Source organism: Pyxicephalus adspersus, chromosome 3 (assembly GCF_032062135.1).
Source record: "Pyxicephalus adspersus chromosome 3, UCB_Pads_2.0, whole genome shotgun sequence".
NCBI classification, from domain to species: Eukaryota; Metazoa; Chordata; class Amphibia; order Anura; family Pyxicephalidae; genus Pyxicephalus; species Pyxicephalus adspersus.
In genome coordinates, this window is record NC_092860.1 from 120865693 (window position 1) to 120876709 (window position 11017).

An 11017-nucleotide genomic window follows, 5' to 3' on the forward strand; every position below is an offset into this window, starting at 1 on the left:
TAAATTACTAAATCGTTTGGTATTTATGAGGACTCAGGTAAACAAAAGTGCTTTCATCAGCACAGAAAAGAAAGCTCCACTCAGTAATTTCTTCCGTGTTTGAAAAATATGTCATAACTTGGGTAATTGCTTCCATGTAAAATGTAAAAGTCTGCTCTGCTTCCATAATAATATACATCTTGTAAGATCTATGGAGTTATTCAGCATCCTTGATTATTAAAGTGTTGAGTGGACAGCATAATTCACTACTTCTTGTTCACCATTGAAAGTGAAGAAGCTATTTGTTAGAAATGCTACAGTAGTTACCAGCTGGAGACTAATAAAACTGATTTATGGCAGGGCTGGAATTACCTGCAATTGAATTTTCTACATATTCCCATTTTCTGTGTCATTTCTGGTTTGATTATAATTAGATTATATAGATCATTAAAGTATTTCTACGAAGTCCACAGTAGTAAAAGTAATTGCAAATAATGGTGTAAAAAAGGTAAATTAGATTCTCATCCATGAAACTCTGTCTGTCGACAACAAAGAATATATATTGCACATTATCAAAGAGCGGCTATTTCTAATATATGACCAGAAAAAAGTGGCAGGAAGTAAAAGTGTTCCATTTTTCTTTTTCTTATGGAGCTACAATGTGCAGAGAATAGTGGATATTTATAATAAAGTTAAAGCTAATGTATGTTATGGATGCCATTACACCACCCAGATGTCCACAACAGGGAGGGAATCTTCTTCCCTGATTTGCAGATCTCTGACCTCATCCCTTCACCCCACTTTCCTAAATAATTTATTCTTCAACCTTTATTCACTTTTTATGCCTTGCTCTCTCCCTGACCTCCCCCACCTTCGTCTTTTAACCCCCCACTTGCCCGGCTCAGCCTCCCCATCCGGTCATGTTGACCCTACGCCTAGCACCCTCCTATCACAGGCTCCTGGCTATTCTTTCTATTTTATGCACTAAATTCACTTCCTTGAAGCCAAATAGCTAGCAAGAAGAGAAATAAATAACAATGAAACAAATAAGTTATTTTTTGGATGTAGTTTATTTTCAAATATATTTCAATCATTTTAACAAGTTCCACATATTTATGTCAGTCATTATAATGAGCAGAGTGGAAAATGAGCCTTTTTTAATAGCAATTTTTTTCTAAACCAACACAGATAAAATATTCATATAAATAACTTTGACAGTGTAGAGTTTGACATTTATATAACACTTTAAATATAGAGCATATGTCATACAATAATAAAACTCTGCTTTTATATTCAGCCTATCCATTTTTATAAGATAACAGCTGAGTTTACAAGAAATATGAAGAGTTGCCAATGATAAGCACAGAGCTGCCACGTTATGACATTATCTTCAGCAATAGAGTGGACAGTTGTGCCGACGTTTCTTTACCAAAGGGTCAGTTCACCCAAAAGTGATATTTTATTAATATGTCCAGTGAGTAAATAATCTAATATCCTGTTGTTTGTTGACTCCAATGGCATAATTCAAAACAAAGGGTGGTGCTGTCATAGTCTTACTGTATTTAATGGTCAGATATAACTGCTGGTGGGCTGGTGGGTGCTGTTACCCAGTGATTCTCCAGTCCAGTGTGTCTGTTGAATGGCTTTACTTTTGAATAGTCAGCTTAAAATTTAGTATATGTAGGTATTGTGTAATGCACCACCCTCAACACAAAAACCTTGACGTCAGTGTCAAGTGCCATTACCCTATTCCTGATGATATCCCTAGGTAAATAGGCATAAAGCATGATGTAACATAGTGAAGCCCAATCATGAAATCATCTCAAAATAATGAGCACTAAGCATAATGCAACACAGTAATGTTCTCCATTGGCAGCCAGTGTCCCATACCTAATGCCATCTTCTGGTCATCACGCACTAACAATTTGTATGTATGGATATTAATTTATCACTATGATGTACTCCAGCATCAGTTCTCCTTTAATTTTGCCATGGCATCCGAAGGTCAGCAGGGTTCACATTGATGTCCCCCAGCAGCAATGATCCCTTTCTGAAGAGCAAGAGTGGTGTTTAGAATGTCAATAAAGAGCTTCAATTATCACCTAAAAGTTGATCAGAAATTTGAAGATTGCCATGTAAATAATTATTATGTTATGTGTTACCCATTGGTCTTCCAAACATGTCTTTTAAAAGAATGTCATCCTCAAATGAGAACACGGACACGGAGAAAAAGGACACGTGAAACAGATTCAGCTCCTGGTTAGTAAAACCCTTCCATTATGTCTTCCTCTTAGCAATCTAGAATGTAAAGTTTGCTTTTGAGTGATCAGATGACTGAAAAGGTATGTTTAAGGTGGAAACTACAGTTGCTGACAAAAGCGTGGAATGTGAAAAATTCTGCATGTTCCAAACCAACTTCATGTTTATATATGCCTCAAGCAATGTTTATGTTTAACCATAGTATGGTTGATAACTGCATCTGTAGAATCTTTAATGTCCTCTTCTGTTGTACCATTAACATCTGCAGCTTCTGCAATTTTATATCAAACTGTGTTGTCTACAACAGCGCTCACAAACCAGTGGTCCACAGGAAAATGTTGCTGGTCCATGGCTCTGGCCAGTGCACCCCCTAGCAGGGTCAGGAGAAGGACCACCTGGGGGGGACACACCAGCCAGAGCTGCAGACCATGTCCCCCGTATGGATCACAGGCCCGGTTCAGAGTGCGGGTTATGTGTCTGGACACAACCTGCCGACTTTCCCATCAAAGGCTCAGACCTATGATGGTAGAGTGGGAGGTTTTTGGCATCATGACGTCACTGTGGGGAAAGTTTTTTACCGTTTGATTGATACCTGGCTGCCCGTGCACGCACAGTCCGGAGCCAGTAAACTTAGTGGTCTGTGGGTCCAAAAAGGTTGGCGACCACTGGTCTACAACACTGTTCTCCTTCTTTTGGCAGGCAAGCTTTGTTCAAATAGTGCATCAGGATAATGCCTTTCATACCTACAGTGTCTGTACTACCATACCAAGATGGGTTGTCAAAATCTGTTCAATTCGTAAGTCAATCAAAGATATACTGTTGCCTTCTGCATATTCAGAAACACATATACCTTCTACATGAATAGAATAATTTCCCTTATCTTCAGACACACTTTTTTTACATCAGTGGCCCATTTGTGGCATCAGATCCTTTGTCTGGTTACGAAAGCACATCCTACCCAGCTATCATTAGATAGAAAGATAAAGCAGCTCATAATTTATGTAACCCTAATTTAAATCATGGTAATTTTCCTAATTCTAGCAAATACCATAGCAGTCTTGGAAAGTATGTAGCCCTGAATAGTTAAAGGAAGGAACAGAACCCCAATATTACAGGGAGTGATGCTATGGTAAATCTTCAGTCAATTGCTTGGTTTCTTTTATGGGAAATATGGTGAACTAACAAATAGGCCATAATGTTAGATAAGTTGTGAAATTTAGCATGGAAAATATGTCCTTACTCCATTTACTGTTGCCTTCTAAATTGTTTCTTCTGCACCTTCCTTTTGGCCACTGAGTAATGCGACCATGTAATGTACTATGCTTTTGGCTCAGGCACTGTAAATAGACAAAGAACTGCTGGAATAGGAGTTTTTGATAAAAAAAGACATGCAAACTTTTTTGGGGTTTTTTTGGAGGTTAGTGAATCTGCAATAACTCTAAAGCTAACACCGAAATGATCTCCAAAAGTTAGGTGGATGCCAAAGCAACAGCAGACCAAACACATATTATATCTAAATGCCCATGCTGGGGAAGACTTCCATGAAGACGATAATGCCATCTGCTCACCACTAAAACTATCAGTTTGACTTTAAATAACTGCAGATTTAACTAACCACTACTTGAATTTTTTGAAAATTCTGCAGAGTACAGACAGTCTATGTTGTCTCACCAGAGTAGTTTGGCAGCTAAGGGTGGCAGAGGCAGGCATGTGGACAAAGTAAAACTGGACACTCTCAGTATCAGATTCTTCTCATTTTTTGCTGCCTGTAGCACTACTGTTTACAAAAGAAAAAAAAAATAATTTCCCCTGGGGCATAAGTAAATAAAAATACCTGTTCAGTCTGATAACAGGTTTTCTTTTCAAGATATATGGCATTCCAAGAAAAACCTTACTACTCACCCTGAAGCAAAAAAGCAGTCTATTTCTCCTTGTGACTTTTACTGCTCTATAAATGGAGCAGATTTTAGAAGAAATGGGGTACCTGTGTGTATTTCCCTTCAACTTAATTTTCTTATCAACATATAAATGACACTATTGTATTCTGTGAAAACAATTGTTTTGTAAGCTTGAAATCCCCCTCAAGGACATCACATCTGCTTATGAGAGCTGAAATATTCTACGTATTTTCAACTTTTTGCCTGGCAGATGGTTTACTTAATCAGTCGAGACAAACAGCAGTTATTCCTTTCTTACTTTTCAATATTTAATAGCTTTTTGCAAATTGTGTGAATTTTATAATATTCAACAAGCAGCTACTTGTATTATTAACTTTTATTTACAAAGCAGCAATATATTAAAGAATAAAAGCAGAGTTATTAGGCTCATTGAAATAAATGCTCAGCATAAAGTACACAGTTTGAAACAAGTGGAAAGAAGCTTTAAAAGGGACAGTTTATAAACTACCTTTGGGTAAGAGACTGATATAGAATGTGTACATAGATGATTAAACAAGAAAAAAATAATTTTGTTTGTCATTTATTGTAACTGGTTACACGGTGTATGGGTTAGAGGACCCCTTCACACATTAGGAACAATTACAACCTAAAGCATTATCTCCCTTTTACTGCATCACTTTCTTGTATGCATCCCTGCTTATTATCAGGTTCACCAATTGATATCATATTGGCTTTAAATATGGAGTAAGATTGAGGGATGTGGCCTGAAGCCGGCATGTATGGATGTGATAGCCAGGGGCTCTGTGGCAAACAGGATATACCGTAGATAGCGGTAGCAATGGAAGGCATCACAAACAGCAATTTTGGCAGATACCTAGAGGACAACATGGGGAAAAGAAGAGGGTCCATAAATACCAGTAAGCTGGCTGATGTATGGTTCCGCTTACAAAACTCTACAATTTTTAAAAAGGTAATCTCCTTTCACTATAATTTTCTACAGGATAAGGACCTATGGGTTAAGTCTGCAATAGTCTCTATTGGGGAAAAAGATTGGAAACAAAGTTTTACTTCTGAACAATGGCAAAAGCTATTATCTCTAATTGCCAAACATCTAAATGCACTGCACATTGGAAATGTACTCAGAAAATATTCTTGCAATGGTACCGTACCCCTTATAAAATGTCTAAAATGCAGGAGACAATGTAATAAAATCGGCACATTTGTACACATGTTCTGGAGTTGCAAGAACTTGACCAGTTTTTGGTATTTGCACTTGTATTCAAAATAACGGGTTATCCAATTAAGCTGATTCCTGCTCTAGCGTTATTGAGCATTGATATTGACAAATATCCTCCAAATTTTAGACTAATTATGAATCATATTTGCTGCAAGATTAGCTTTAGCCGGAACATGGCAAAGTAATAAATCCTCAATATGTCAGATGACTAGAGAATAGAGAAAGTTTAAACTAATTATCAATACTAGAAAGCAGTAACATGGAATTCTCACTCTTTTAGAAAGTTTGATAAGTCTTGGGAACCTTGGTTGATACATTAACCTTATTGAAGCATTTTAGTATGAACATCATTAGATGCTTACCCTATTGTTTTCACATGGGTTTAAAAATAATATTAAAAGATCAATGCAAAGGTTCGAAAAGATATTCGAAAATGACATGATACAGTGTATGAAACAGAACTATTGGTATTGTTAGGACTACTCCCTTTGTTTTCTGTCTCTATCTATTTTATCTTAATAGTTTTTATTATAGTAGTACAAAAAAAATTATGGAGTAAGTTTGTCATAAAACATACCATGTCAATATAGAATTGTTTATGGAATTAGGAAATTATTTCAGTGAGAAAAAGCATGACCACAAAACATAAAGTTATGGTGATTCAATCCTTAGACATTTGTTTAGGGCTGCCCCTGTGGCCAGTGATATTTCAAAGCAGACTGATACGGAAAATCTCAGTGTGACTTGACTATTCCTTTTCTTCTTTTAGCCATTCAGGCATTTGGCAGTGGTAACACTGCCAATAACTTGTTCAATTTAGAATAATTAATAAGCTGCTTCAAGCCCAGGATATCAATAAATATAGAGCATTGAGAGCACTTAAAGCCCCCCTTTTGCAGATGTATTAAGACAATGTGCTTTTAGAAGCTCAATGCAGTGTCTTATGTGAATGTCTGTTGATGAATTACAAAGAAAAAAAAAAACAAAAAAAAAATTTAGGTTGATCTCATGTAATCATTTGTATCGTTCTTGTGATTGATTGGGGGCTGTATATTGGACCACCTTTGGTGGAAAACAATCTTTTGCAGTATGGGTCGCAAATCAGCCTGATCTCTATACAGTATATGAATGCAGCTTAAGTTGCAGTTTCTCTTAAAGCAGACCTAAACTAAAATTTTCTTTTCTTGAGCAGACATAAACTAAAAATTGCCTTTTCTTCAGAATGCGCAGAAGGAGCTTTTTCCTCAAGGGGAAATAAAAATGACGATCTCACGCATGCCCTGTAAGATTGGCTCTTTTTTTCTCATTTACTGCAAGCTACATCACCCGATATCACCCAATTCAGGAAACCTCTGCAAGGATCGAGGGATCTGTTGAAGCAAAGGTGAGTTTTTTTTACATTTAGCCAAGATTTGACATCAAAATGCCAGCTCCCATCCCCATTAGATTTGAATTGCACTCTGGCCAGTGGACATGTTCAAAAAATGGCTATAAATCCACTAATCCATGGGCCTGTAAAATGTAAATAACAGTGTTAACACTTTTTCATGTTGGTTATTATATGTTTATGTGAAGACACAAGCTTGCCTTCATGCCAGTCTCATTTAATTGTGTTTTATTTAGGGGCACCGTAGAATATACCACACAAATTGGTTCTAGCTTTAATTTAATTTAAATGTTAAAATAAATAGTTTATTAATCTAGATGATTGATTTACCCATCTAATCTAGGGAAAGGTTGAGTGGCTGGCAGAGTTTCTGTAAATTATGCAACAACACATCCATTATTGTAAATTAGCTACTTAATAAGCATTTGTTCCAAGAATGGCCTAACTTTTTCTATATACTGGATTTTTTATTGTTTCAAGTATTGTAAGTATTCAAAAAGAATTACTATTTACTGATTGCAATTTATTTTTTCTATATATATATATATATATATATATATATATTACAATAAACATATGAAGCCGATTTATTGCATTCACCTTTTGTGTGTGTTGCTAAGTTTCATTTTAATTGTGCAGATACTAATAATAATGTTGTCCTTTAAGCAACATCTGCTAAACTGTGCAATCTTAATCTTTACTTAATAGTCCTCGAGTGTTCTGTGTCTGATATTTTTTGTACCAATCAAAAGGGTTTATGCATTTAGGAATTCTAGTAGGTAAACTATCAAATTATCTATGTTTATACAATTTTTGTCTTTTATGTAATCAATATTAAGGAAATTAAAAAGATAAAGGTAATAATAATAATAAAAAAGGTGTTTTTTTGACAATGATTACATTTTATTTGTGATTGGATGATGTCATTCACAGTCTAATTTTAAATGTATTTTATATTATAGGGGACATACTGTAGCTGGCAGAGGTGTCAGAGGTCAGGTAACCATATTTCTCCCTATGGATAGTAAAAAGTATACAATATGAAAAAAAGTTTTTATGTAATTCTATATTTATTTACTGTATTTTACAATTGTTAAGAATTTGTCCTCAGACACTAGGTTGAGATTCTTATGTTTTTCTCAGCTACTTTTTTTAATTTAGACTCAGAAGATATTAGTATCTGCTTTAATACTTTTTTATATTTTCATGTAGCCAGGTAAAGTTTTCCTTCAGTTACTTAATGAAATTATCTGTGTTCTCCCCCACTTCTAGATGTGATTATGGTAGCCACTTGTTAAGGAATTCCTCTTAACCTTCATGTGACATTCCTCTAATCATTTGGCTGTTTTGCAATTCTCTCTATCTTGTTCAGCATGGGGCCATAGACAGATAAAAGGATGGGTGTAACGTACACATGATGGGTTATACAACTTGCCCAGTAAGTTCCAGTCTTGAATAAAAAAGGAACGGTCATAGGTGCATTTTTATGCATCTTGGCTAAATAACAAAAGATAGTATTGGCCTCTACCTATTAAGAACCACTATAACAACTTCACATATTTTCAGCATATTTCCTGCAATTAACCTGTATTAAATAAGATGAGCAAGGTTGGGGTCCACTTTCATGAATCCTACCAAATGGGTACATCAACAGCATAAAGCCCCCAAGCTGAGACTTATTTCTTAAAGGAGTTCATATTGATTCCTCAAATTTATTTTCAGCTATGCTGTGAAAAGTGAATTCCTGTTCACTTATATTATGTGCGGATCATTTTCACATCCTTGCAAATATTTGTTGAGTAAAGATTTACAATGACCCCTTTTTGGATCTCCCAGAATATGCAATGTATTTCACCTACATACTGAAAAATCCTTTAACCTGGCTATAGCAATCACCTGTAACATATGGCTACAATATAACTCCTTTGCCAGGAACTGAAACAACAAAATCCTCTGATTTCAGATAGGTCAGCCCCAAAAGGAATAAATCAGCATTGGGTAAACTATGAAGCTTTCATATTCAAAATATTGTTCTATTAGAGTTTACACATTAGAGCTTGGACTTACAGTTTATTTGAAAGGAATAGAAGTTATTTCCTATACAATGTAAATGCAAATAAGGAGAGATTTTGGTTAATTTAAATACTGAATCCTATGTATAGGGGAAGAATTAAAAAAGCAGGGTTTTGTTAGTACATAGATAGCTGAATGATGTGAGTACAGCTTTACCTTATTTACTAAGCTGAACAAATATTTACTTTGCAAAGTGAGTTTCTAATTTTCCATTAGTAGATAAGCCCCGTTTTTTGGTCAGATGGGTATATATCCTAATTTTGTCTTAATTTCTGAGGCTGGGGGGAGGGGGTTGCTATTATAAAAATTAGCAGTGCTCCCTGTCCCTAATAACGTACATTTTTGTCAGCCTGCCCTCCTTTCAAATTTAGCGCTGAGATTAAATAAAATCCCTTTCCAGTTTTATTAGCTGTAGCTAACTTATTTAATTTTCATTATTGCAAAATAAAAGTAAATTCAGGAGCTTTGCACAAAACTAATAATAATAGTGCGTAGTGCACGATAAGGATGAATATGTATTGTTAGAAACAGAGACTTTATCTACAAAAGATCAATATTATATAAGAAGGAAAAATAACACCAATTAGACTATTCACTTTAAATTGTCCTCTTATGTTAGATGGCTTGCTGGAATATCACAACTTGAAATATGTGCTGGAAAATTAATGAATTCCATTGAAACATATTAAACAGAACAAAGGTTTTGTTACCAGTGAGAAGTGACTTAACAGAAATTCAATATAGTCTTTTGAAAGATGAAGACAAACACACAAAAGGAGGAGGCACAGTAGACTACATAGAAGGAAAATCAAAATTAAGGACATATACAAATATAAATGTTAGCACAAGATAACACAAAAATGGATAATCACCTACATAAATAGAATACAAATCAAGCATTTATCTTGAATTTTACACACTTAAGATATATACTAAGGAAAACAGCACAATTTATAAACAGTCCTTAAACATGTGCTCCATTTATAGCCATGCATAAAATGATAAAACCATACAATTAAATTATGTATTATTATTTGATAATGTATATTTTTTATTATTTTTATCACATTTTTAATAAGATATTTAAAGCAAAAGGAAATTTAAAAAAAAAATCAACTTTACTTCCGCAGATCTGTCAATCCCTCTGTTTCTGGATCAGGTCCTGGGTCCTCCTGTAATCCTTGTTTGTTCCAGCACGAGGGAAGCGTTGGCTGTCGCCATCTTCTTCGCTTATTTTCTGCCTTCTGACTATATCACCCAATCTCACACTGCACTGGCTTAAGAGCGGATGCCCAATGTCGGGCACACTTAATGTCAGCATGCCCAAAAGAAGCAGCAAAAGTCATGGCGATAATGACAGAGCCTCCTAGGATGCATGACATTTGTATCCCAGGTGAGAGGGAACCATCTAATGCAGGGGTCCCCAAACTTTTGGAGCTCGTGGACCACTAATTTCACAGACACCGGACCGTGCATGTGCGGACAGCTGTGTGTCCCTCAAAAAGGAAGAAACTTCACCCATAGTGATGTCATGATGCCAGAACCCGCCCACTCTCCCATCACAGGTCTGAGCCCTATGCCGCGATGCATACGGGAGACATGGTCTGTGGCTGTGGCCGGTGCGCCCTGGTACACCGGCCAAAGCCCTGGACCACTGCTGGTCTCCATGCTCTCGTGATCTACCTGTCAGACGGCCTAGTAGGCCACAGACCAGGGGTTAGGGACCCCTGATCTAATGGGGGCATTTGTTCTAGTATCAACTGGGATAGGAATTTCTTTGTTTACAACTTGTATACATTTTAAACAAATCTACTGTGTAATCTATTATTTTTTTAGCATAAAGTAATTTTTACTAATAAACTAACAATTATACTTTTCAGCCAATATTAAATGTGTGACATTTTCTGACATTTCATGATCACTCAAAAATGAATATATTAATGATTTATCCTTCTGTAAAATATAATAAATAGGAAAATAACAGGTATGCTTTGTTTTCCCTCATGACAATCATATTGTCATTTTTGATAGGAATGACATTTGAGGTACATGCTGGGATTAATTTATAAAATATAATTATATGGGTTGATTAATGTTAACAGTGTTATAAAATTTGTTGCATTTATGCCTTTTACAGTATATCTCACACAAAGTAGTTCAGTTTTCTCCCACTAAACCGGAAAA

The 11017-nt window shown here is 35.6% G+C and overlaps 1 long non-coding RNA gene across 1 annotated transcript; it reads left to right on the forward strand.

Annotated features, from left to right (window-relative positions):
* Positions 1 to 4070: 4070 nt before the first annotated feature.
* On the forward strand, positions 4071 to 10710 carry LOC140327044 (uncharacterized). Its single transcript, XR_011919970.1, has 3 exons — positions 4071 to 6757; positions 7723 to 7759; positions 9964 to 10710. It is a non-coding gene; the product is annotated as an uncharacterized lncRNA (long non-coding RNA).
* The last annotated feature ends 307 nt before the right edge of the window (positions 10711 to 11017 follow it).